Here is a 24,547-nt window from a genome sequence, read left to right as displayed (position 1 = left end):
CACCAATACACATACGCGCCTGCCAAAATAAAGGTCCTTAAATAATAGAATAGCTCCGACCTTATTGATCTGCCAAAGCCATACCCCGAGCAGGGTCAATAGGGTAGTTCACTTATCCTGTCACACACACACACACACACTCTGTCATTAACTTTGGGAAGACACTGTCAGTATCTGTCTACGCAAGCTCTCTGGAACTGCCTGTGCAGTAACTTTGTGCAGCATCATGGAGGTCACCCCATCTGTGCCAGATCTCATGGAGGTCACCCCATCTGTGCCAGATAGTGTGGTGTCTTAATGCACATCACCTTCTAACCAATCAGAATCCAGTATTGAGACTGACCATGGTATAATACATTATGATCAACTTTGTATTCTGCTTACATGTGACTGTTCCAGAAGATATATTGTTGTATAATAATGAAATGTATTACTATTTGTTTATGTGATTACCTTTCCTGTTTCATAAAAATGTTTAAGCAGCACTTGACTAATTACATGATTATTGAAATGTCTTATCTTTTTGTACAAAGGACTCGGCGGTGATGAAACAGACTCTGCTTGCCTGTGAGTGGGTGGAGGAGAACAGACCCCACTTTGCTGGGAAAGTTCACTTACCACGGATCATGAGGATGAACGAGGATGATGCCTTGTTGGCCATCACAATGCAGGACCTGTTTATCAACACTATTTTTTATGAAAATTAAATGGACGAAGAGAAAATCCGGGCTCCCTTCCTTTTCACCTTCGAGAGATTAAAGGATATGGAGTTTTTCATGCAGGAAATATACGATAAAAGAAATATTCACGTGTCTTGCCTGCACAACCCTCACCGCTAACAAACTAATTAGTGGGGTAGATCGGTGAAAATATTGCTTTTACGTGTAGTTTTAGGTTTTGTAAAATGTTGTGTTTTTTTTAACCCATTAAAGTTTTGTGGGGGAAAAAATGTGTTCTTGAAACTGAATATACTAAAATTTTATTTTGTATCTTTTATCTTATTATATATTTTTTTCCTAGAGTGAAGAGTGATTTTTATGTTAGATGTACATTTTGCTAATGAAGGTGAATAGAAATAAAATAAATTCAGCAACTCTTGGGGGCAGTGGAGTATGTGACTAATAAATTGTAAATTATTAACACTCCCAGTCTACTACCAAATGTTCATGGAGTTGGTTGCCTTGCTACCAGTCTCAGACCACACGTGTCCTCTTGTTTTGTTCTTTAGTGTGACACGTGGCTGGGTTCAGACTACAAGACAAGTTGCTTATTACCATTTGATGAAGTCAATCACATGTGGACTGAGTCCATCCAAAATTATATTCACATATTTCCATCTAAATTATGTTCACAATGATACTCTTGTTGTACATGCATTCATTTTTCTTTCATGAGGTGGAGGCCCTAAGTGTACATTTAAAAGCAACAAAAGAGATAAAACAAGCAGATAGGTGATCATTTTATTTATTTATTTATTTTTATTTTTTATCACACCTGCAATGGTAACTCAGCTCCTATGTTTAAAAGCAAAGAGCATATTAGGAGCACACTTTATTACATTAATGAATCACATGACTGAGAAAATTCACAAATTGCTTACATAGCCTGTCACGTATCGGGAAACTCTGGACTCCACTTCACATCAGTCACTGCACTTCTCTAGTTGTCACATGACCACCTGCACCTGATTCATGTTTTGGGTAATGAGCACTCATGTGTATATATAGTCCTTGTCTGCACCATTAGCTTGTCTTTCGTTGTCTTAGACTCATGTTGTTTCTGTCTCAGTGTTTTGTTTCATGCCACAGTGGTTTTTCAAGTTGTCTTTGTTTCTTAGTACGTTTGCTTCAATAAAAGTCATTATCTGCACCTGCTTCTGGCTTGACCATGACTCGTGACATAGCCTTAATACAGTGGGGGAAAAAAGAAGGTAGTCTGGTCATGCAGTTTGTCACAGAAACAGTGCAGAAAAATCATGAAATCATGAAAAATGTTAAAGAAAGATAAGGCAATATTAGCTATGCCAGCATCTCCAGTTCCATGCAAGTCTCATGGTTACTTTGACCTAACCTTCGTGCATTAACAATCAACATTTTTTCCCCATTAGGTAAGTTTGATCTAATGAAGGGCTTGCATTAACGTTAACAGCCAGTAGGTGGCGAAATGAGCCATAGACGTGGAACTAGACTAGATCCATAGATTACTAGACTAGATCAAGAGAGGTGGAGCTAGACGTCCAGCTCCATCTATTTGGCTCTGCAGTGAGCAGTAGTGATAGGAAGTTCGGACCATTTTACTGACTCGGATCTTTGAATCTCCTTCAGCAAAATGAACAAATCTTTTTTCAAGTCATTTTTCATTTCAGCAGAATATAATTAAAATGTTACATGTTAAATTCACCAACACATCTAGTACTTATGTAAACGATCACATTTGGAATAAAAAATAAAGTATAGGCTATTGCAGCCAAGGCCAAATTATGAGAAACAGAAATGATTAATAGCATTAGGTCTTCAGGCTATACAGTCTGTTAGTTCACCTCACCTCCCGATCCGAGTCGTTCTTTCTTTTGTCACATCGCATTTCTCACGTCTGTTCCCCGGAAACAGAAATGATTAATTCAGCTCTCAAGTCTTCGGGTCAGAGTCGTTCGTTCATCACGTTACAGCTCCATGGGCTAAATGCAGTGTTCTCTGTTGCACTTGGAGCTGCTGTTATATAAAAGCTAGATGATGAAAAATAATGTAAACACCTGAGACTCAGACAGACGCTTCAGCTTCTATCACTCTGTACGGTCTGTTGTCCTCATCAGGGTCAGCTGTAAAATACACACTCATGAACACTTCAAATTAGCCTCTTATTAAATGTTAGGGTTTAATTTTATGTCTAATGAAGAACACTGTGAGGTCTTACTTCGAGCTCTGTAACATTTCACTGCCAGAATGATGGTCACCAGCACATACGGAGAGGCCGCTACTGCACTGCTGAGGAGCTTCAGTACCGACAGTGGAGCTTTTCCATCTGATAGAACTGGAGGGAAAAATACCATGGATAATAAAATAATTATAATCATACTAATAATAAATTATTATTAATCATATATAAAGCATAAATGAACAGGCCATAGATCTAATACATACAAGTTTCATGAGTATTCAAATTTCAAGATATGAGTCTGAAAAGGTGTCTGAAACTTAATATGTTTCTTTAACCATATACAAGTGTTTCTCTGGAACATTTAATTGAACATTAGGACCGTTATATTTTATTATTTCATTTTACACTTAATGCAGTAATAATAAAAGAAGAGATATTTTGACATTAATATTATTTATTATTGGATAAACCTGGGACATTTTCATGTTCAGCATTTTGCAGCACATTGAGTCAGCAAATAAATAAAAATCACATCTTTAGTCTTCATCGACTGCATTTCACATCATCATCTCAAAGTCCAACATCTTTACTGCATATCACACTTTGTATGCATATTGTGCAGCTCTAATCTACACCAGTACTGAGTGCTGAGGTGAACCTGAGGTTAATGAGTACTGAGGAGATGATCACACTCACCTGATACAGTCAGTGTAACAGCATCACTGGTGTGTGAGGAGTGTGAGCCTCCTCTCTCTCTTCCTCTACAGGTGTATTTACCTGCATGAGATGTTTCAGCACTACTGATTCTGTACTCCTGTTCACTACTGACACCAGAACCATCTTTATTCCAGCTGTAGATCCAGTCAGAGTCCTCTTCATCCTGTAGGTCACATCTGAGAGTGACAGTCTCTCCTCTGTACACCTGTTCATCAGGATTGATGGACACCACAGGTTTTGGGAGCGCTGTACAAAGATAGTAAAATATTTCCTGAAATAATTAGTATGCTTTTGATTGATTGGTTTTCATGAGTGTAGAGAGTTTAGAAGATTTTGGAGAAGAATGTAACATTACACATGTAAATGTTTTGGACAAGTTATAACCACTTGCACCAAAAAGTCCAGCGTCTTCAACAGATCCTGATTCTAATCATTCGGTATTGTGTTAGATGAATTTATAGTAAAGTATTATTCAGATCTGTTTAATAAAATGAAAGGTGATTCATGACATCACATTTTATTCTGTATAATTCCATGTTTTGGTCATTGGTAAGGAAGCAGAGTGGAGCAAAAGAAAGAAAATCCTACAATTACTCGAGATCCTGATGTGATCTGGCTCCAGGTCTCTTATGTATGATTTCCAAAGTGATTAGTCAGCACTTATAGAGACGGAGCAGGTGATTTATTTACAGTGTAGCTTTAAGGCCTCTGGTATCAGACACACACTGTACATTCTTTCTATATTGATCATAATTTAATATTCTGTAGTGAGTGTTTCAGCACTAATGTCTGTGTTTCAGTTACAGTTATAAACACCATTATGAGTCTGATTAACATGAGTGCTGTGTAATTATGATTTCCATCTTTCTACTACCATGAGATTTATTATCCCTACATAACACTGATATCTGATAGTCTGTATCTCTTATAACAGAGATTCTCTTCCTGATGAACACACACTCAGCGGTACTTTAACTTTTGCTCTACTGTTCATGAATGACAGGCTTTATAAATATCTAAAATATAATAAGAAATAACTTAAAACATGCAGTGAGAGAGTAGAAAGCATGACGTACCTCTAACTGTAAGTGTAACTGTATCACTGAGCTCTGAGTCGTAGTTTCCTCTGCGTGCTTTACACTGATACACTGTTTCTCCTGCATTAGAGACTGTATCATGGAGTGTGTTGGTGTCTTCAGCTACTTGGACTCGATCTTTGTACCAGAGAAAAGTCCATCCATTAGACAGCAGATTACAGTTCAGAGTAACTCTGTCTCCAGTGTAGACGGAGCTCTGAGGATTCACTCTCACAGTCGGTTTGGGTTTTTCTGTTGATATGAAATGATGATGATATTAAAGTTTTCCTCTTTACAACATCAACAAGAGTTTTATCATCTTAATCAGATGATTTGTGTCTAATAATGCATTTATATTCAGCATTTGTTAAACAGTTACAGTTGTGTGACTTTATCACATGGACAACATGGTCTTATAATATCTGTCAGGAACCTCGAGTCGGCACGGAAGCAGGAGCGGGGGCAGGTGTAGAGCGTGGGATCGGGGAGTTCAAGAAACATAGTCGTAAGACAGGCAAAGGTCAAGCGACCGGACGAACAACACAAACGGGGTCAGGCAGAGAGCGTAGTCGAAACCGGAAACAGGGGTCGAGGATCACGAGAAGACTAACTAACTAGATCGGCTTGGTAACGCAGAGAAACGAGTTGACTGAACGTAGACTTCACATTGACTCTAGGTGAATGACATCCCTAAGTACTAGCGGGGTGTGTGTGTGAATATTTATGAATATCACAGCTGCTCTTTACTCCAGATCTTCCAGATCAGTTGTAGTGATGTGATGCTGAAATTACTAAATATTGGTGTGAGGAAGAGATTAACACACACACACACACACACACACACACACACACTCCTGACACAGTGAGTGTAACAGTGTTGCTGGTCTCTGAGGTCTGAGAGTCGCTTCTTCTCCGTCCGCTGCAGGTGTATTTAGCGCTGAGAGACTCTACAGGAGTGAATGAATATTTCCTGCTCTCAGTGTAGGAGGATATTTGGACACCATCTTTATTCCAGTTGTACATCCACTCAGTGTCTGCATGTCCTCGTATTTCACATGTGAAAGTGACTTCCTGTCCACTGAATATCTGTCCATCAGGCTGCAGAGTCAGAACGGCTTTTGGTCTCTCTGTACAGTTACAACAAATACATCAAACCAGTCAAACACACCCTTCTCTGACCATCTGATATTTAATCAGTGTGTTTTGTAATGATTATGTGCATCAGTGCATGTTACAGGAGTGTAAGATCAGACATGTACCTATCACTGAGAGAGTCACTTCATTACTCCATGCCGTTGACCGTCCATCAATAGACCCGTAACATCTGTATCTGTGACTCTGATCTACTTTTATAGTGTAGTAATTTTCAGCAGAACTGTGACTATAACCACCATCTTTGTTCCAGTGGTACGGTCCACTCCAACCTGAAATCCTACATGTGAGTGTAACCGTCTCTCCTCTGAATATTTGAGGTGAATTCGGCTCCACAGACAGAACTGGTTTAAACACTGCTGGAAAAGTCAAAAAGCAAACACACACTGTCAATGTAAACAACTTACATTCTGCATGACAATGTACAAACAATCTTCTCCACCTTAATACAAATCCAACATGTACACAACATAGGCAATAAAATATGTATAATTCACCTTGAGCTTGTCCGACTCGGATAAGTGAAATAAGCACTAAAAAGGGAAGAGGAACAGAGAATATGATGTAACGCTGACTTGTTTCTTTTCTTTAAGAAGACAAATGAGAACAATGTCATATACTGCAACAAAATCTGTATTTAGTTTCACTTCAGCTGTAAGAAATGCAATATATCGACCTGTTTCAGTAATGAATGGAGTTTAGAAAAAGCTATTTTCTCTCAGGTCACTATGCTGCTCATTACTGTCTCATGTTTAATGTCACGTCTTGTGACGTAAGGGAGATAGGGACGGATGCAAGTGCAGTAGGAACAGTTTTATTTAATGAGAAACACAGGCAGGTAAATCCAAAACGTGATCCAAAACATGCAAGAGGTCAGGCGATCGGAAAACAGGCCTACACGGGGCAAGGCAGGAAACTATGTCGTGGTCACCGAAAACAGGTCGAGATACAAAACATGACACATAAACTATGACTATGAACTGGGAGCGGAGAAACCAGCGTGAACTACACATGAAGACTGACTGACTTAATCTAATCTAATCTAATCTAATCTAATCTAATCTAATCTAATCTAACATTCCGCGCTGTGCGCTGGGAGGCGCGCGGTATATATACACAAACATACTCAGCCTCGTAAAGTCTGACGGCTGAGGGCAATTCAGACACACGTGAAACAATAGCCAATGACAGAGCAGGGAGGAGACATAACAAAACATAACAAATGCACGTGTCCAAACGTCACAAATGTCACCAAAGGAAAAGCAGGTGCTCGCGCACCTTGCTCGTCCACGCGCGCTCACATGTTCTAACGCGCGCGCTGCGCTGCGTTTCCTATGAGGAAAAACCCGATCTCAGTAGCACGTACAGGTAAATGATCACATTCAGGCTTGGACTGTGCAACGTACTGAAACATTTCTCTGAAAAAATGTCTATGAGGATGACTGTCGAGTGTAAAACTGAAAACTGGCATGGCTTTTAAAGTTCAAAGATGTTCTCTTAAAGCTAAGACCATATAGAAGGTTCATTCAGTCTTCACTTTCTTCTGAAACAGGTGATCCTATCACAGAGCAGGACAGAGTCAAAAGGGAAATGAAGATCTGCAAGGCTGGATTACATGGTCAAAGTAGAAGTAGAAGATCTTGCTGTTGCAGATTCGGCAATCATCAGATTTTCTCAACAAGAAACACACAAGGGAGAGATTGCTGCCTTGCAAAATGGAAGATCTGGAGTAAAGAGCAGCTGTGATATTCATAACCTTCATCCAGTGTTGATGGATGGTGTGCTCAAAGTTGGTGGAGGACTTAGTAGAGCAGCGATGCCAGAAGAGATGAAACGTCCTGTTATCTTGTCAAAGGAACACCATGTATCCAAACTCATCTGGCCACATGTTCATAAAAACTAGGTCATGCTGGAGGAAGCCACATGTCAACACTTCAAAAAAGGTAATGAGTTATAAATTGAAACTCTGCCTGTAGAAATAAATTTTCAGAATGCGTTGTCCGTCAACGTCTACAGGGCAAGATGGGAGAATAAAAAATGGCTGAGACTCATGCATTAAAGTTTGATAATGGCACAAATTTCATTGGAGCAGAAAGAGAGCTCCAGACAGCTTTGAACACACTGGATCATGACTAAATCCTGCGTACATGTTTCTATCTGAGGGACTCAAATGGACTTTAATCCCCCTGCTGCATCGCATCACGGTGGCGTGTGGGAGCGGCTCATTCATCTGGTAAAGAAGGTCCTGTACTCCACTCTCCAACAACAATCGTTGGATGATGAGAATTTTCACACCATCCTTTGTGAAATTGAAGCTATTCTTAATGACCTCCCCATCACAAAGCTTCTGATGATTTAAACAACTTGGAAGCTCTTACGCCCAATCACATTTTACAGCTGAGATCAAAACCACCTCTTCCACCAAGGCTTTTTAAAGACAGTGATCGGTACATAAACACGTAAAGAGCGACAAGTCCAATACTTTGATCTTTTTGGAAAAGGTGGGTCAGAGAATTCCTTCCACTGCTCCAGGAATATCAGAAGTGGACGAAACCACACAGAAGCTTCACTGTTGGTGATATTGTGATCACCATGGGTCCAGCAGCTCCATGGGGTTCTTGGCTACTTGACAAAATATCTCAAATATCTCATATCCTGACAGTAGAGGACTAATACGAACTGCACAACTCAACACTAAAACAGGATTACTGGACAGACCTGTGATTAAAATCTGCCTGTTTTTAGAAAACACTGGGGACTGATCTCTAAAGTGGACATACACATATATATTCCGGCTCCTTTGATAATTTAATGGATTGTAGTTGCACACCAGCAATTATGGGGTCGGTGTGTAGGAGCCATTGTAGATACAGGTGTATCTAAAAAAAAATTAATATTGTAGAAAAATGTTTTTTTTTCCATAATTTAATTCAAAAAGTGATACTTTCATATTTTCTAGATTCATTACACAAAGTGAAATATTTCAAGCCTTTTTTCTTTTTATCTCAATGAATACGGCTTACACCTCATGGAAATCAAAAATCCAGTATCTTAGAAAAAAAATTATAATACAGAAATTTGACCATCTGAAAGGCATGTTCATTTATGCACTCAATACACGGTCGGGGCTTTAATCCTTTTGCACACATTACTCCATCAATGCGCCGTGGCATGGAGGCGATCAGCCTGTGGCACTGATGAGGTGTTCTGGAAGCCAAGGTATCTTTGATTATTGTATTATAAGTTCTTTATTCTAATATTTTGAGATTTTTGATTTCCATGAGCTGTAATCCAAAATCATCGAGATTAAAACAACAACAAAAAAAGGCTTGAAATATTTCACTTGATGTGTAATGAATATAAAATATACATATTAAATTATTGCAAAAATAAATTTTTCCACAATGTAACATTTTTTTTTAGATGCACTTGTAAATGTATGTGTACTGCATGTATTTTGAGGCTGTCACCACTGGGGGGCAGTATACACATGTTAAGGGGTATTATCAGGTGATTATATGATATCAGGTATACCCAGCTAACAATTTTTGGTTCTCAGAACATACATTTTTAAGGTTTGTTTTTTGTTAACCAGGAACATTTTATTTATGGAAATAGAAAGATGTGGTTTGGAAAGATAGGTTTGCAGTACGTTCCCCTAATGTTCTCTTAATGCTCCCATGATGTTTTGTTAATGTCCCCATAATTTCATGAATGAGAATTGAAAACTACTCAAAGTGTCTGCATAATCTTTCATAATCTGTTTGTAAAAACCTTGCTGATGGACCTATTTGATATGAATCACAATTCCCAACTCAGTGGTACAGGTAGTAAAACTTGAGGTAAAGTTCTCAAGTTCTCCAGCTCAACATTCTCAACTCAGCTAGTAGCCTATTTTTTATTGAAGGCTGTGGTAATTTACCTGCCAATGTATGACTTGATCAGATAAAAAGCTGGATTTATCATAAAACTTGCCTCAGGTGTTTCATTGTTTGCAGTACTACCAGACCATAAAATATAAAACTTTTTGGCTAACATGAGACTAGGCTAGTTTGGTGTCAAGCTAAGCTAACTAAGCTATCATTGTATGGGTTTAGCTGCTACAGAACCATGCAGAGTACATTATCTGTCCTTGTGTAGCTGCTCCCAAACTTATTCTTCTGGTCAGATAAAAATGTATGCTTCAACTGATGTTTGTCGTTTCTTTTATTGCATTCCTTCACAACTTAAGCGCATTCAATCACCATCAAAAACCATCAATCACCGTCAAACACCGTGAAAAACTGAAATAAAGTACATAACACATTCTCACATGAGCATATTGCACATAAGCATGTTCTTAAGAGTCCATGTGTATTCATTCATCTTGCTCACATATTAAACTAGCATTAATGGCCTTAGGAAACATTTGCACTATTACATTACAATACAAACCAACATACCGTGTGCGACTTCCGACCAGAAATCTAGGAGTAGCTGTAACGCTTTACTGTTTAATTATTCTCTTCTTTAGCACCTAACTCCGTGTACAGCGTAGCACCAAAAACTGCATGCACATTTTTGCACTGCTATTAGTTAGGCTAATCACATGACCACAGTAACTTAAATTCAATGCAGTTCACTAGTATAACCTGTAGGTGTCACTATTTCTGCAACCCTTGTAAAACAAAACTCACATAGGCAAATTATTATTAATATTGACATTGCATTATTGTAATAACAACAACATAACAAATAAATACTTTAAAGGCTTAAAGAAAGAAAAGACCCATACATGTTTTCAGCGGCAGCTACATCATGTTCACGTAAACTGTAACTCATATAGACATTTACACATCAGAGGATGTTAGTGATTCAGTTTCAGTGCCTTTACTGGCTAAAAATAAATAAAAAATCTCTGTATATCCATTTTTCTCTCACACTGACTGTGAGATGGCTTTTATTTCCACGTATTTTCCTGTAAACCTTGTCTGATTGGTCTCACCTCCATTTACTGAAGATAAAATTACAACACTTTAGTCAGTTAGTCGGGTGGTGGTGAGGGCGTTGGGGCGCTCATCGGTGCCTCCAAGCTGGTGTCGCCCTAAGGACTGCCTGGTTCACCTATGTCTAGAAACGGCCCTGTCGCATGCCATGACAGTACGTACTGCATTAGATTCAGTACCTACAGATCGTTGATACAGTGTGTACTGATCAGTATGTGTGTAGTCTGAATACAAAGTGGACATACTACATCCGACATGTTGGTGCAGACAGCTCTTCCGTGCCAGTTCCGTTACATTATGGGATAGTGCAGTATCCACAGTGTCCACTGGATCCATACTGCAGAATCAGAAGGTCATCTGGGTATTTCTCGCCTACTGTTTTATGAATACTGAGAATTCTGACATGCTACTACTTTGGTGTACTGCTTTTCACCTACTGTGTAGTAGGGTAGTATGGATATTCAGCCTATGGTAGTACACCAAAAGTAATAGCACTGGACACTGTACTATCCCATAATGCAGTGGTTCTCAACCAGGGGCTCCACTGGGGAGGTGTGAAATAAACACAGACAGGGCATCAATTGTGTACTCTGTGTATTTTATTGCTTTTCAAATAGAATGAGTATAAATGAAAAACTCAGTCTTTTCTCTCCCTCTGTATTTTCTCTTTTCTGGGTACAGGTGGAGTTTAGCTGCCTTTTATCAAGCTGTCACTGCAGACCAGTGTTGCCAACTTAGTGACTTTTCAGACCCCTTTAGCGACATTCTTTTTGCAAATAAAGCACCTAGTGACAAATTTAGCGACTTTTTGGACAAACCTTAGCAACTTTCCATTTGTGGCCAGTACTGTCCTGCAAGCGCGAGGTCTTGCTTTAATGCTGCACTCACACCTCCCTCTGAATCTGCTCTGTTCAGTGAGGGGCTGAGAGCCAGAGATTTAACAATGTCATGGATAACGAGACACGCCCTTCTTCCCAATGTGAATGTTTTTAGAATGCGAGACGACTGGAATGCTACATGTTTTACATAGTTCTCTTGTTCAAAGTATTCATAGTGTTCAGGAACACTTTATATCATTCATGGTCAATACCTGTCCATTATATAGCTTTATAAATGTCATAAAAGTTATGAAAAGTAATAAAAGAGTACAAAAACACAAAAGCAAAAATAAATGTATCTATCTATTTATCAAAAACATATTATAGATTATGAATGTATATATATATATATATATATATATATATATATATATATATATATATATATAAACACACACACACACACACACAAGATATGGGATTCTTGGGGGGGCTTTAGTTTCAAAAGGTTGAGAACCTCTGCCATAATGCAACAAGATAGGCACTGAAGGGCTGTCAGAATCGGCACCAAGTAGTATTTCCCGTTTGTATTCATTACTACTAATTACTACTAATTCATTACTACCGATCAGTACTGTACTGTATCAATGACCCAGCAGTAGGTACTGAATCTAATGTAGCAGGTACTGAATCTAATGTAGCAGGTACTGAATCTAATGCAATAGGTACTGAATCAAATGCAATAGGTACTGAATCAAATGCAATAGGTACTGAATCTAATGCAGTAGACCTGTCACAGAATGCCTTTTCGGATGCAGCTGCAGTTCTTATCACACGCTCACGCACAACTTATCAACACTATCTTTTATTTATTTATTTAAAAGTAACAACATAACACTCTGATCATGTACTCTTCCTTTCATACCTTATAAGAAACAGAAAATGTTCATCCATGATAAAAGCCCACAAAAATATCATGAACCAAAATCTGATTCACGCTCAGAAAAAACTCCACGTCACCTCAGACACTCTACAACCCCAAATAACACACATATACTGAAGATGGTAGATTTTAGATTCTACACATATGCACTAAAGTGAACCAAAAGGTCACTGCAGTCTGTAGTGTGATTAGATTAGATTAGATTAGATTGAATTGGATAAGAACCACTAGGTACTGCGTGTTGTAACACACATGCGCAACTGCAAACACTGTACATCACTGTTATCCATCTATGGTTAGGGTTGGGGTTAGTGGTAAGGTTAGAACATCCAGTACGTAGTATATCTAATCTAATGTCATTACACTACAGGCTGCAGTGAGGACACACCCAATTAACAGCAATCCACATAAACTATGCTGAAAATAAAAAATATTTAGTCCCCTCTGACACCATTGGAACAGCAGGCCAAGTTATTGTTATTGCTGCAGTCTGAAGACATTTGGGTTTGAGATCAAAAGATGAAAAGAAGAGAGGTTAGAATTTCAGCTTCTGTTTCCTGGTATTTATATGTAGACGTGTTAAACAACGTAGAACATAGCACATTTCTTTCAGACCACCCAATTGGTAGATACTAGGAAATAAAAGCTGAAATCCTAAACTCTTGTCTCATATCCATCTTTTGATCACAAACCCAAATGTCTTTGGTGTACAGCAGAAACAAATGAATAGGCCTTGCCGTTCCAATAGTTTCAGAGGGGACTGTACTGTACGCTCCCACTGATATCATTATTCACGCAACTAACTAACACTATTCTACATATAAATGTAACCCTTACCTTAACCTCAGTAACCAAATAATAATAAAACTTCTCACAAGGGCTCAACTCAAATGAACTAACTCACACAACTGATATGGATGTACACTGATCCAACAATCATATCAGAGACTCTTACGAAAATGTTCTAATCACATATTAACCTCATCACACAGGACATTAGACGTCATCTGAACATATTGTTTTAAGCCACCACTCACTCTAATGAAGACACAAAGAAAACATTTACTCACAGATCATCACACGGAGTGGACGGAGCTCCATCCTGTCACACTGATGAAGGACTGACTGATCAGTGGTCTGTGTTAAAGACACTACACTTCCTGTGTTCTTACACACAGAGAGAAAGTGAGAAAGACTTCCGTTCTGGTCAAAGTTGATGTGCTCTTTTCAGGTGAACCCAGAAATTATAACAACAATTTGCAGAACATAACTTTATTCAACTCCTGAACTTGTACAGTTCCTCTGCTACTTCACTCAGGTTCATGATTGATCTCAACAAGACATCCAGTGGACCTTTCTGTAAAGCTTTTTATCTCGTTTGATTGAGTAAGCAAGCTAACTCTTTTAAAAGAACGAGGTCTTTCCTAAATCAAGAAATTTTTCTATTCTGTCAGATTTACTTCAGGTTTTGGGTTTGATGCATTCCATAAAGATCAGAAAAGTTCACTGGACTTGATGTCAGACCCTCCTATGAAGCTGGGAGGCAGGGTTTCTGCTAGTCACAAAATGGGGTTCTTAAATCTTCAACCGAGATGTGATCAGTGAAAGGGATTCTAAAATTTAGATTTCTTCCAATAAATCTGTGTGTATTTTCATCCATTATATTTGGATAATAATAATAATAATAATACTAATAATAATAATAATAATAATAATAATAATAATATCAATAATATCAATAATTCCTTAGATCAATGTAAGGCTTTTCTAGGCACTCAAAGCGTTTTGTATTGTGTGTGTGTGTGTGTGTGTGTGTGTGTGGGGGGGGGGGGGTATGCCAGAACACCCAGTACACCCAGAAAACCCAGAACACCCAGAACACCCAGATATCGGTGGAGAGGAGAGTGATGTAGCCAATTCAGGGATGGGGATTATTAGGGGGCCATGATGGGGGCCAGTGGGGGAATTTCACCAGGACACCAGGGTTATACAGAAAAATAAGTGTTCTGGGATTTTTAATGACCATAGGACCCTGGTTTAATGTCTCATCCCAAAGACTGTGCATTAGGACCCACACTGAGCACCCCACAGAGTGAGCACCCCATGCTCTCTTTGCTGCTTCTAGCAGCAAGCTTAGTTTTCCCCAGAGAGTCTTCCATGAAGGTAATGGCTAAACTCACCCCTGCTTAGCTGCAGTGGGAAACCAGACGAGATCTACAGGGGGATATGGCTCGAGCAAATGATAAGATAACAATCTGTAAAGCTTCATGTGAAAGTAGGAGGTGTTTTTCTGGAGATGAACAAGTACTGAGTAATGCTGATGACAGGTACTGAATAAATAGGCTTGAGAAATAAAATGCAATTGAAATCTAAAAAAGTTTTAAATGAAAACAAATTAAATGGAAAAAGTGAAAAGAGTCTGATATGTACTCTGGTAAAAGTCTGGAAAAGCATCACAAAAGAAGGAATTAATAATTTGGTGATGTCAGTGAGCTGCAGGCTTGATGAAGTTATTGCAAGCAAGAGATATGCAACCAAACATTAAGTGTTATTTACTTCAGTTTACTTCAACTTATCTGTTCCTACACTTTTGCTCACCTAAAAGTTGTTTGGTCTGATACAAAAGGTTCTATGTTTTATGATGTTTAACACCAAGATGTAAATACCAAGAAATACAAACTCTAAACTCTAAACTCTTGTCTCATATCCATCTTTTGATATGAAATCCAAAGGTCTACAGTGGCTGCAGTGGCATCTAACATTATGTTTGCTGTTAGTGTTTACCACAGAAACTAGAGTGAGAACATGCAGGTGTGACTGTTTTAATTTTGGCATTACTGAGAATGTGAATAGCAGCATTTCCTTATTTCTCACACAGCTCAACTAGAATAGAAACCAAACCACAATAATGTTTCATGTCTTAACTGCTAATCATTTAAACTGTGTAATCATTAAAATCATTTACAATCACATATTTGCTGACGAACAAATAAGAACAAATAAACTCTTTGTGTAGTAACGTCAATTAATCACAACATTCATTGCTAGATATAAATGGTTATTTTTTAATGTAAATCAGATCTGAAATGACTGACGTGAGATAATGTGCAGTTGTGTACAGTTTTCAGATAAGACTACACAATGAAGCAGGAAGTCTTAAACTGTATCACTGCTGCTATTTGCAAAAACATTATCTTCATAGATTAGAGTCTCCACATCTGAGCTCGGCTGTGCTGTGTGAACCTACTGGCTCTACAAGGTACTGCAAGTAAAAACATGATATACAGTGCCCTCCACTAATATTGGCACCCTTGGTAAATATGAGCAAAGTAGGCTGTGAAAAACCTTTATATTTTATTCAAAAAATTCACAAAAATTCTCTGGATATCATGGATAAACAATTGCAGAAAAACATAGGTTTATATAAAAAATATCTTTGTTAAATATAGGTGTGCACCAATTATTGGCACCCTTTAAGTTGATACTTTGTGCTACCTCCTTTGACAACATAACAGACAAGAGTCTTCTCTTATAACGCCTGATGAGGCTGGAGAATACATGGCAAGGGATCTGAGACAGTTCCTCCATATAGAACCTCTCCAGATCCTTCAAACGCTGGTGGACTCTCCTCTTCAGTTCACCCCACAGGTTTTTTATTTTTTTTTTTTATGTATGTTTTGGATCATTGTCTTGCTGTAAGATCCAAACACGGCCCATTTGAAGCTTTCTGGCAGAGGCAGTCAGGTTTTCATTCAATATTTCTTGATATTTGATAGAGTCCATGATGCCATGTATCCTAACTAAATGTCCAGGTCCTCTGGCAGAAAAACAGCCCCAAAACATTAAAGAGCCACCACCATATTTAACCGTGGGCATGAGGTATTTTTCCATGTCTACCTCTCTGTGTGTGCCAAAACCACCTCTGGTGTTTATTACCAAAAAGCTCAATTTTGGTTTCATCTGACCATAGAACCCGATCCCATTTGAAGTTCCAGTAGTGTCGGCAAACTGAAGACACTTGAGTTTGTTTTTTTGATGAGAGTAGAGGCTTTTTTCTTGAAATGTAGGAGACTTCGGATTGTAGTTTTGGAGACTTTCTAACCCCAAGACGCAACTAACTTCTGCAGCTCTCCAGCTGTGATCCTTGGAGATTTTTTGTCCACTCGAACCGTCCCCTTCACAGTGCGTTGAGACTATACAGACACACGTCCTCTTCCAGGTTGATTCATAACATCTCCAGTTGACTGGAACTTATTAATTATTGCTCAGATGGTGGAAATGGGCATTTTCACTGCTTGTGCTATTTTCTTATAGACACTTCCCATTTTGTGAAGCTCCACAACCTTTTGCTGCACATCCCAGCTATGCTGCTTGGTCTTACCAATTGTTATGAATGACTAATTGAATTTGGCCTATGTGTTACCTCATATTTATCTTGGTTGAACAATTTCCTGTTCGTAGTCACCCAGGTGTACTAAAAATGTAAAATATCAATGGGAATACACTTCACATATCATTTTCTTACATGAATTCATAAGGGTGGCAATAATTGTTGCACACCTATATTTAACACAGATATATTTTGGATAAACCTGGGTGGGTGCATTCTGCATGTTTAACAGCAAAAAGAAACTCGCTTATCTCCGGACAGAGCTCTCGAAATCTCTGCAGGAATTTACCCCTACTAAGCCATCTCACGTCAGTGTGTAGCAGGAGCTCAGAGTGGTCGCAGTCTGCCTTCTCCAGATGCGCACGAACAGCTGTATTTGAAGTGATCTAGCACGTATACAACAGGCGATCTTTGTTGCCACATCCACGATCTCTTTCATGTTTAGCATTTTTGCTAAATAATCCACTCTTAACCCGATTAAGACCATACTCTGATTAAGAAACTACCATGTAAACAGCTATTTTTACTTACCTTAATCTAATTAAGGTCACACTCGAATTAAGCTCTAATCGAATTAAGACAGGTGGAGTACTGCTGTTTCAGTCGCATTACGGACGAGTATTACAGACATGTAAACACCTTAATCACATTATGAACGTCGTGTGAGAGTTTTCACCGCATTTTGCGACAGGACACGATCACACGGCAGTTTTACGTTTTACGGCGAACAAGAGAGATCGGCCGCGTCCCAAACCGCATACTTTCCTACTATAGGCCTGTAATGTATCTCGGCTACTATATAGACGGTAAGTATGCGGTTTGAGACGTAGCCCACGGCTTCAAGCAGTCGTCTATTAGCACGCACAGCATGACAAATAATTAACTGCACTTAAAGCGTTCGTAAAAAAATAAAAATAAAAACACCCAAAACTGTATACGGTACCATAACAAAGACCAACTGTATGTCGATACGTGAAATTCTGGAGGGACGTGGGACAGCATGGTGCGGTGACGTAATGACGTGTGACGTTAATGTAATTATGTTCTAAAACATGTAAAACGGGAACATGACAGGAGTATTCTAAAAGCGACTCATGTAAACAACTTAATCACATTATTATCTTACTCAGAGTAAGGTCAATAATTACATTACTGCTGTCCATGTAAAAGTAGTCAGTATCGTAGTTTTTATGAACAGTCCTAAAGTGCCGCTCCACATCCCCCTTTTTGGGAATAGCAATGGTAGCTTGGCAGATCAGACAAACGCACTTCGATTATGACATCGTGAAAAAAATCATCCTCCCATTCCGCATGGAAGTGATGAGTCTTCGGTTTCTTGCTTGATCCCGCTACCTCTTTCATTTTGTACCCTTTCTTCAGGAGGAATAAATCGGAAAGTTAACTCAGTGATTTCGCTCGATAGCCTTTAGCGCTGGCGCGTTTGATCGCACACGCATGGTGAGAGAAAAGACGAGATCTCAGACTGGCTGCCCTCTACATCATCCATAACATCTATTTTTATTTTAATGGCGATCTACCAGCACTTCCTTTGAGATCGACCGGACGTATTGGGCACCCTGATCTACCCCTTTTATTTATTACAGTATTTGGTGAAATGAACTTGACTGGTTTATATCTGTGTGAAGCTGCTTCATTCACAATAATATTATATTCTCTTTTTCTTATTTCATTATTCATTACAAGTCATCTGGACCTCCCAGAGAAGTTTGTGTGACAGAAGACAAGACAGCACTCACACTCCGCCCATCTAGTTAACTTCACATCATCTCCCCACACACGCAGTAGTTTAGTCATTGTCTAGATCAGCGTTTCCCAACCATTTTTCAGTCAAGGCACCCTTTGAAAATTAAAAAAAATATATAGCACCCTACTTTGCACAAACAATAATGCTAAACAGCGTTAAACCTGGTTTATACTGGACACATCCACAATAGCACGAGGGAACGTGTGGCAAAAATTATGACATCGCCAAACAGGCTACACAGATTCTAGTCCAGTCTCTTGTTATCTCTAAACTGGACTACTGCAACTCACTGCTTTCAGGCCTCCCAGCCAGCTCCATCAAACCCCTTCAGATGATTCAGAATGCTGCGGCGCGCCTCGTCTTCAACCAGTCCAAGAGAACCCATGTCACACCCCTCTTCATCTCCCTCCACTGGCTTCCTGTAGCCGCCCGCATCAAGTTCAAGGCCTTGATGCTCACCTACAAGACCTTGTCAGGAACAGCACCCTCCTACCTCAACTCTCTCCTGAAGGCCTACGTTCCCTCTCGCAATCTGCGATCGATTAGCGACCGACGTTTAGCAGTTCCAACTCAGCGTGGCGCTAGGTTCCTTTCCAAAACCTTCACACTAACTGTTCCTAAGTGGTGGAATGCACTTCCAATATCAATCCGGACCGCAGAATCTCTCACCATCTTCAAAAAACAACTAAAGACCCACCTCTTCAATGAACACCTAACAAACACATAAAAAAAAAAAAATTTGCATTTACACCTCTACTCTGCACTTTGCTTCTTCTGGAATTCAATTAATGGATCTCGTATGGTAGCACTTATTGTATTGTTCTCTGCTTGATATCGCTTTGCTTGTATCTTTCTCATTTGTAAGTCGCTTTGGATAAAAGCGTCTGCTAAGTGCATAAATGTAAATGTAAATATGTTTATATCTATATGTTTATGATGTTGTATACGTATCTTTATGTGTGAGGTTGTTGTGTTCATACTTACCTGATATTTATTCTTTATAATGGTTCATGCCGAATGGGCGGAGCTTCAGCTTTATAAGTGGGCTGCTTCCCTACATGCGGGGGCTGATGGAAAGTCCGATTCATTTCCGCGAACCGGTTCTTTCGGACAGTTTGTTTCAATGAACCGGTTCATCAGTTCCTTTAACGCAGTGGTCGGGAACCTATGGCTCGCGAGCCAGATGTGGCTCTTTTAATGGCTGCATCTGGCTCGCAGACAAATCTTTAATCAAAAAAATTAATAACGTTAAAAATATAAAACGTTCTCATGTATTTCAATCCATTCATTTGCTACCGCTCATGTTCGTGGTTGCGGGTGGCTGGAGCCAATCACAGCTGTCCTCCGGGACAACACCAATTTTTTATTGGATAATGCGTAACGCACACGGGTCGTTGTGAGGTCAGGAAGTAAACTTCCCTCCTTTTAATCAAGTAGTCAGCTAGCTAATTGCAGAAACCCTTTTATCGAAGAAGATGACTAAAAGAAAAAAAGATGAGTATCGTACTTTTCAGCAGGAATGGACAGAGGAATTCGCCTTTGTGGAGAGAGCAGCTTCTGCAGTGTGTCTAATATGCAATGATGAAATTGCATCGATGAAACGGTCAAATATAAAGCAGCACTTCGACACACGCCATACTACACAGCGGCTTCACATCTAATCTCCTGCAGTCATTCAAAGCGCGCTTTGGAGAATTTCGTGAGCGCACTCGTCTTTTTAAGTTCATCACCCATCCACACGAGTGTGCAGTGGACAGGCCGACCTGAGTTACAGCCCCGGTGTCTCCGTCAGAGATCCTGAGCTACAAGCTGCTGACCTGAAGGCCTCAGACATGTGGGTGAATAAGTTCAAGTCGCTGGATGAAGATTTGGGAAGACTTGCACGACAGCAAGCAGAGTTGGCGAGCAAACACAAGTGGGGAGAAATGAAAAAACTTCAACCCGAGGACCAGCTGATTGTCAAAACTTGGAACGCGCTTCCCGTCACATAGCACACACTGCAGCGTGTGAGTATTGCTGTACTGACCATGTTTGGCTCTACGTATGCATGTGAGCAGTCTTTCTCACATCTAAAGAACATTAAGACCAACCTACGATCACGTTTAACGGATGGAAGTCTCAACGCCTGCATGAAGCTTAACCTCACCACGTATCAACCAGACTACAAAGACATCAGAAAACCCTGCAGCACCAGAAGTCGCATTAATGCCAAGAAGTACTTTATTCATCATTGGTAAGAAACAGCACAACAACGTTATTAAAAAGAATTCAGAGACGTATTGTACTTTAAAAGTGTTGGTCTTACATGAAATGCACACATTTACTTGTATTTAGTTTTAAACATATTGTATGGCTCACGGAATTACATTTTAAAATATGTGGCGTTCATGGCTCTCTCAGCCAAAAAGGTTCCCGACCCCTGCTTTAACATCATCAAGCAATGGCGTAGTGCATGTGTCAGTGTCATGTTGCATCAATGAAACCTTCAAATAAAGTCATTTGTGTGAACGCATATTGCTGATTATTGCCTTTTATTCACTTAAGTTAATGGTGTTCGTGGTCACAGTTTAATTTGCTGATCCTTCATGTAAGACTCGACTGACCAGTATTGAGTAGCCTACATCTTGGACAAGTCTCCTCCATTAAAGTTTTACACCTACAGCATACATAACACACACTGATGTACAAACACAGATATGTTCTACATGTCTAAAGTATAAGGAAAGAATAAACTAGTCTTATAAACTCCATGATTTAGCTTAACAACTTAAAATATAATCTGCATACACAATAAGCTATAATAAAATTCATTTATATTTCTTGATAGAAAGGATTTTACATATTTTAATAAGAATGTATTTAATAAAACTAGCCATAAGTATATTTCCAATATGTTTTGTTTGTTATTAAAGAAACTTGCATTTCACATCAGGCTCGTTCAAGTCATGTGCATAGTGTCAGCAACTCACTCGTCTGAATCCTCGCTGATCCTCTGCAAACCTCGACAGTTAGTTGAACCGGCTCATACGGTTCTTTTTGAGTCGGACATGCTGTGGAGCGTGCTACTACAGCTGTGCATCTTGCGTCATCAACCCGGAATTAAAGTTAGATTCAGTTTGATTTTGTGAACCAGCTTAACTGATTACTTCTGGAGAATCAGCTCAAAAGAACAGTTCATTCAAGAACTGGCCATCACTACATGCAGGGGTTAGTTTGCTGGTCCATGTGGAGTTAGATGTGAGAGTAGTGTTGTCAAAAGTATTAATATTGTGAACTTTTTTGAAAAAAGCAATCCAGTCTAATTATAAAATTATTATATAATTATAGTCAAGATATATATTTTGTCAATATTAATTTATTTTCACCATCATGTAAATATTTTTTTCTTCATTTAGCCTGAGAATGTGAAATGATGGATCAGCGGTGCAAAATCAGTTTAGCACCTCCTGTCTCTTTCTCACTGTTTAACTCACACTGCTGAGAAAAGCAAAACACCACAACCGCTTTAAAGCCCAGTGATGATCAGAGTGGGAAATGTTGACTCAGTCTGACAGTCACAGACAATTCAACATAATGGCAGTATGTAAAACTGAACTCTAAAGATAAACTGAACTTTGAGACGTGTGTAAAATGTTTCCATAGCATCAAAAAATGAGAAGCTAAATATAGATAATTTGTGGTTCAGTGACACATTTTAAGTTTTGTCTCAGCTAATGTTAACACTGTCTATTATAACCGATTCATACGATTGGCATTAAATGAGCTAGCTAACATCCATCCCATACCAAAACAGTGGGCGTGAATAACCCGACACATGTGGACACAGCCTTTGGCAACTTTTAGCAAGTGTGGGCAGTGTGTATTATAAGTATAGTCGTATAGTTGCAATCAAAATTATTCAACCCCCAATGCAAATCAGGTTTATTGTCAAAATTTACAGACTTTCAGCTGTTTGCAATGAACACATCAAACAAAAGCAATTGAAATAGTTCAACACAATGAATGCATCAAGTGGTTTACCCAAATTCAACTGAAAATGCAACTTATAATGACTTCTCCAGTCTCAAAATTATTCAACCCCTTCATGGCATTTTTAGTACTAAGTAGAGCACGCTTTTACTGTTATGACCTGCTGATAACGAGATGCAGAGCTTCTGCCAGCGGTCCTGAGGAATCTCAGCCCATTCCTCATGAGCAGTGGCCTCTAGTTCAGTAATGTTCTTGGATTTATATTATATATCAATCCTGCATGGAAGGAACTGTTAATCACAGTTTAGTAAATCCGACTACGCCACCCTGGGGAAGAACCAGGGAAATACTCCCAAATAAGTTTTACAGACTGAAGGCAAAGAACATGAGAGTGAGACATGAGTATCAATAAAAGTTACATTTTATTATCACACTTAAGCATCATTAAAACTTATAAATATAAAGTCACCCACCCATGAAGCACAATAAGAATTTTAAAACTAAGCAATTCTCCAGGCCCAGGCTTGGTGGGAACAAGGCAGGCCAGCTACTTCCTGGGAGGTCATCCAAACCCACCTTAATTAAAACCAAATCATTAAACACTACCTACACCACAAGGAAGTTGTTGTGCCGGGACACTGAGCACGCTGTGAAGCACACACCACCGAATGAAGGCAGCTAGCTTCCCCTGTCCACCAAGACTCACTGGCTCCTGGAGAGAAAGAAAAACACCAATTAACCCAGAATTACACAATACACTAAACAATAAGCAAAGAAAGAAAAACTAAAATATTACAGACACTGTGATGTGGTGGCTAGAACACTCAGGCCCACTGACACCACCACATGAAATAGAGGCAGTTCAACAGCTCCTAAACAGAACCAGAATGATTGTTAACAGTAAATAAAATTAAAAGTATAGCCACTATAGTGTGGAGACAACAGGACAAAGCCACAACATACACCCCATCAATAGTGTCACATGTAGCGTCTTCAGCTAGGGATTTGTCTTAGAGGAGATTTAGATGCTCAACTCCCCACTCTCACCTCAACACAAATATCAGAGTCAAACTAAATCTACCAAGTCCCAGTGTGAAAAAGGGAGAGGTGCACTTACTATTGGGTTGAACAAACTCCAGACACGAAGTCGTATGATTACGCACGCGCGACTAATGTTACTATCACTGAACGCACGCGCGGCTAATGTTACTATCACTGAACGCACGCGCCACCAGCGCCGCTCCAAAACTATAATAAACAAATTGGCCTTGAGATGTTCACCTCATTACACCCTGAGCAAAGCCTCAACGTACCTGAACTGAACCGGGAACTCAACCGGGAACTGAAACTGAACCGGAAATGCCAGGGGGCGAGGAACTCTGAATCACCAATACACATATGCGCCTGCCAAAATAAAGGTCCTTAAATAATAGAATAGCTCCGACCTTATTGATCTGCCAAAGCCATACCCCGAGCAGGGTCAATAGGGTAGTTCACTTATCCTGCCACACACACACACACACACACACACACACACACACACACACACTCTGTCATTAACTTTGGGAAGACACTGTCAGTATCTGTCTACGCAAGCTCTCTGGAACTGCCTGTGCAGTAACTTTGTGCAGCATCATGGAGGTCACCCCATCTGTGCTAGATCTCATGGAGGTCACCCCATCTGTGCCAGATAGTGTGGTGTCTTAATGCACATCACCTTCTAACCAATCAGAATCCAGTATTGGGACTGACCATGGTATAATACATTATGATCCACTTTGTATTCTGCTTACATGTGACTGCTCCAGAAGATATACTGTTGTATAATAATTAAAGTATTAATGTTTTATTATAG

The 24,547-nt window shown here is 39.4% G+C and overlaps 1 long non-coding RNA gene and 1 pseudogene across 2 annotated transcripts; both read right to left on the bottom strand.

The window, feature by feature from the left end:
• Positions 1 to 1,450: 1,450 nt before the first annotated feature.
• Positions 1,451 to 13,669, bottom strand: LOC108261596 (B-cell receptor CD22-like; annotated as a pseudogene).
• Positions 13,670 to 20,547: 6,878 nt separating this feature from the next.
• Positions 20,548 to 24,207, bottom strand: LOC128632950 (uncharacterized). 2 transcript variants are annotated; one of them, XR_008396631.1, is made up of 2 exons: positions 24,006 to 24,207; positions 20,548 to 23,564 (listed from the first exon to the last, which is right to left on the bottom strand). It is a non-coding gene; the product is annotated as an uncharacterized LOC128632950 (long non-coding RNA). The 2 variants fall into 2 exon arrangements; XR_008396630.1 differs by lacking the exon at positions 24,006 to 24,207 and adding an exon at positions 23,810 to 23,999.
• Positions 24,208 to 24,547: the final 340 nt, after the last annotated feature.

Source organism: Ictalurus punctatus, chromosome 7 (genome assembly GCF_001660625.3).
Source record: "Ictalurus punctatus breed USDA103 chromosome 7, Coco_2.0, whole genome shotgun sequence".
Taxonomy (NCBI): Eukaryota; Metazoa; Chordata; class Actinopteri; order Siluriformes; family Ictaluridae; genus Ictalurus; species Ictalurus punctatus.
This window is presented reverse-complemented; position numbering and strand designations above follow the sequence as displayed.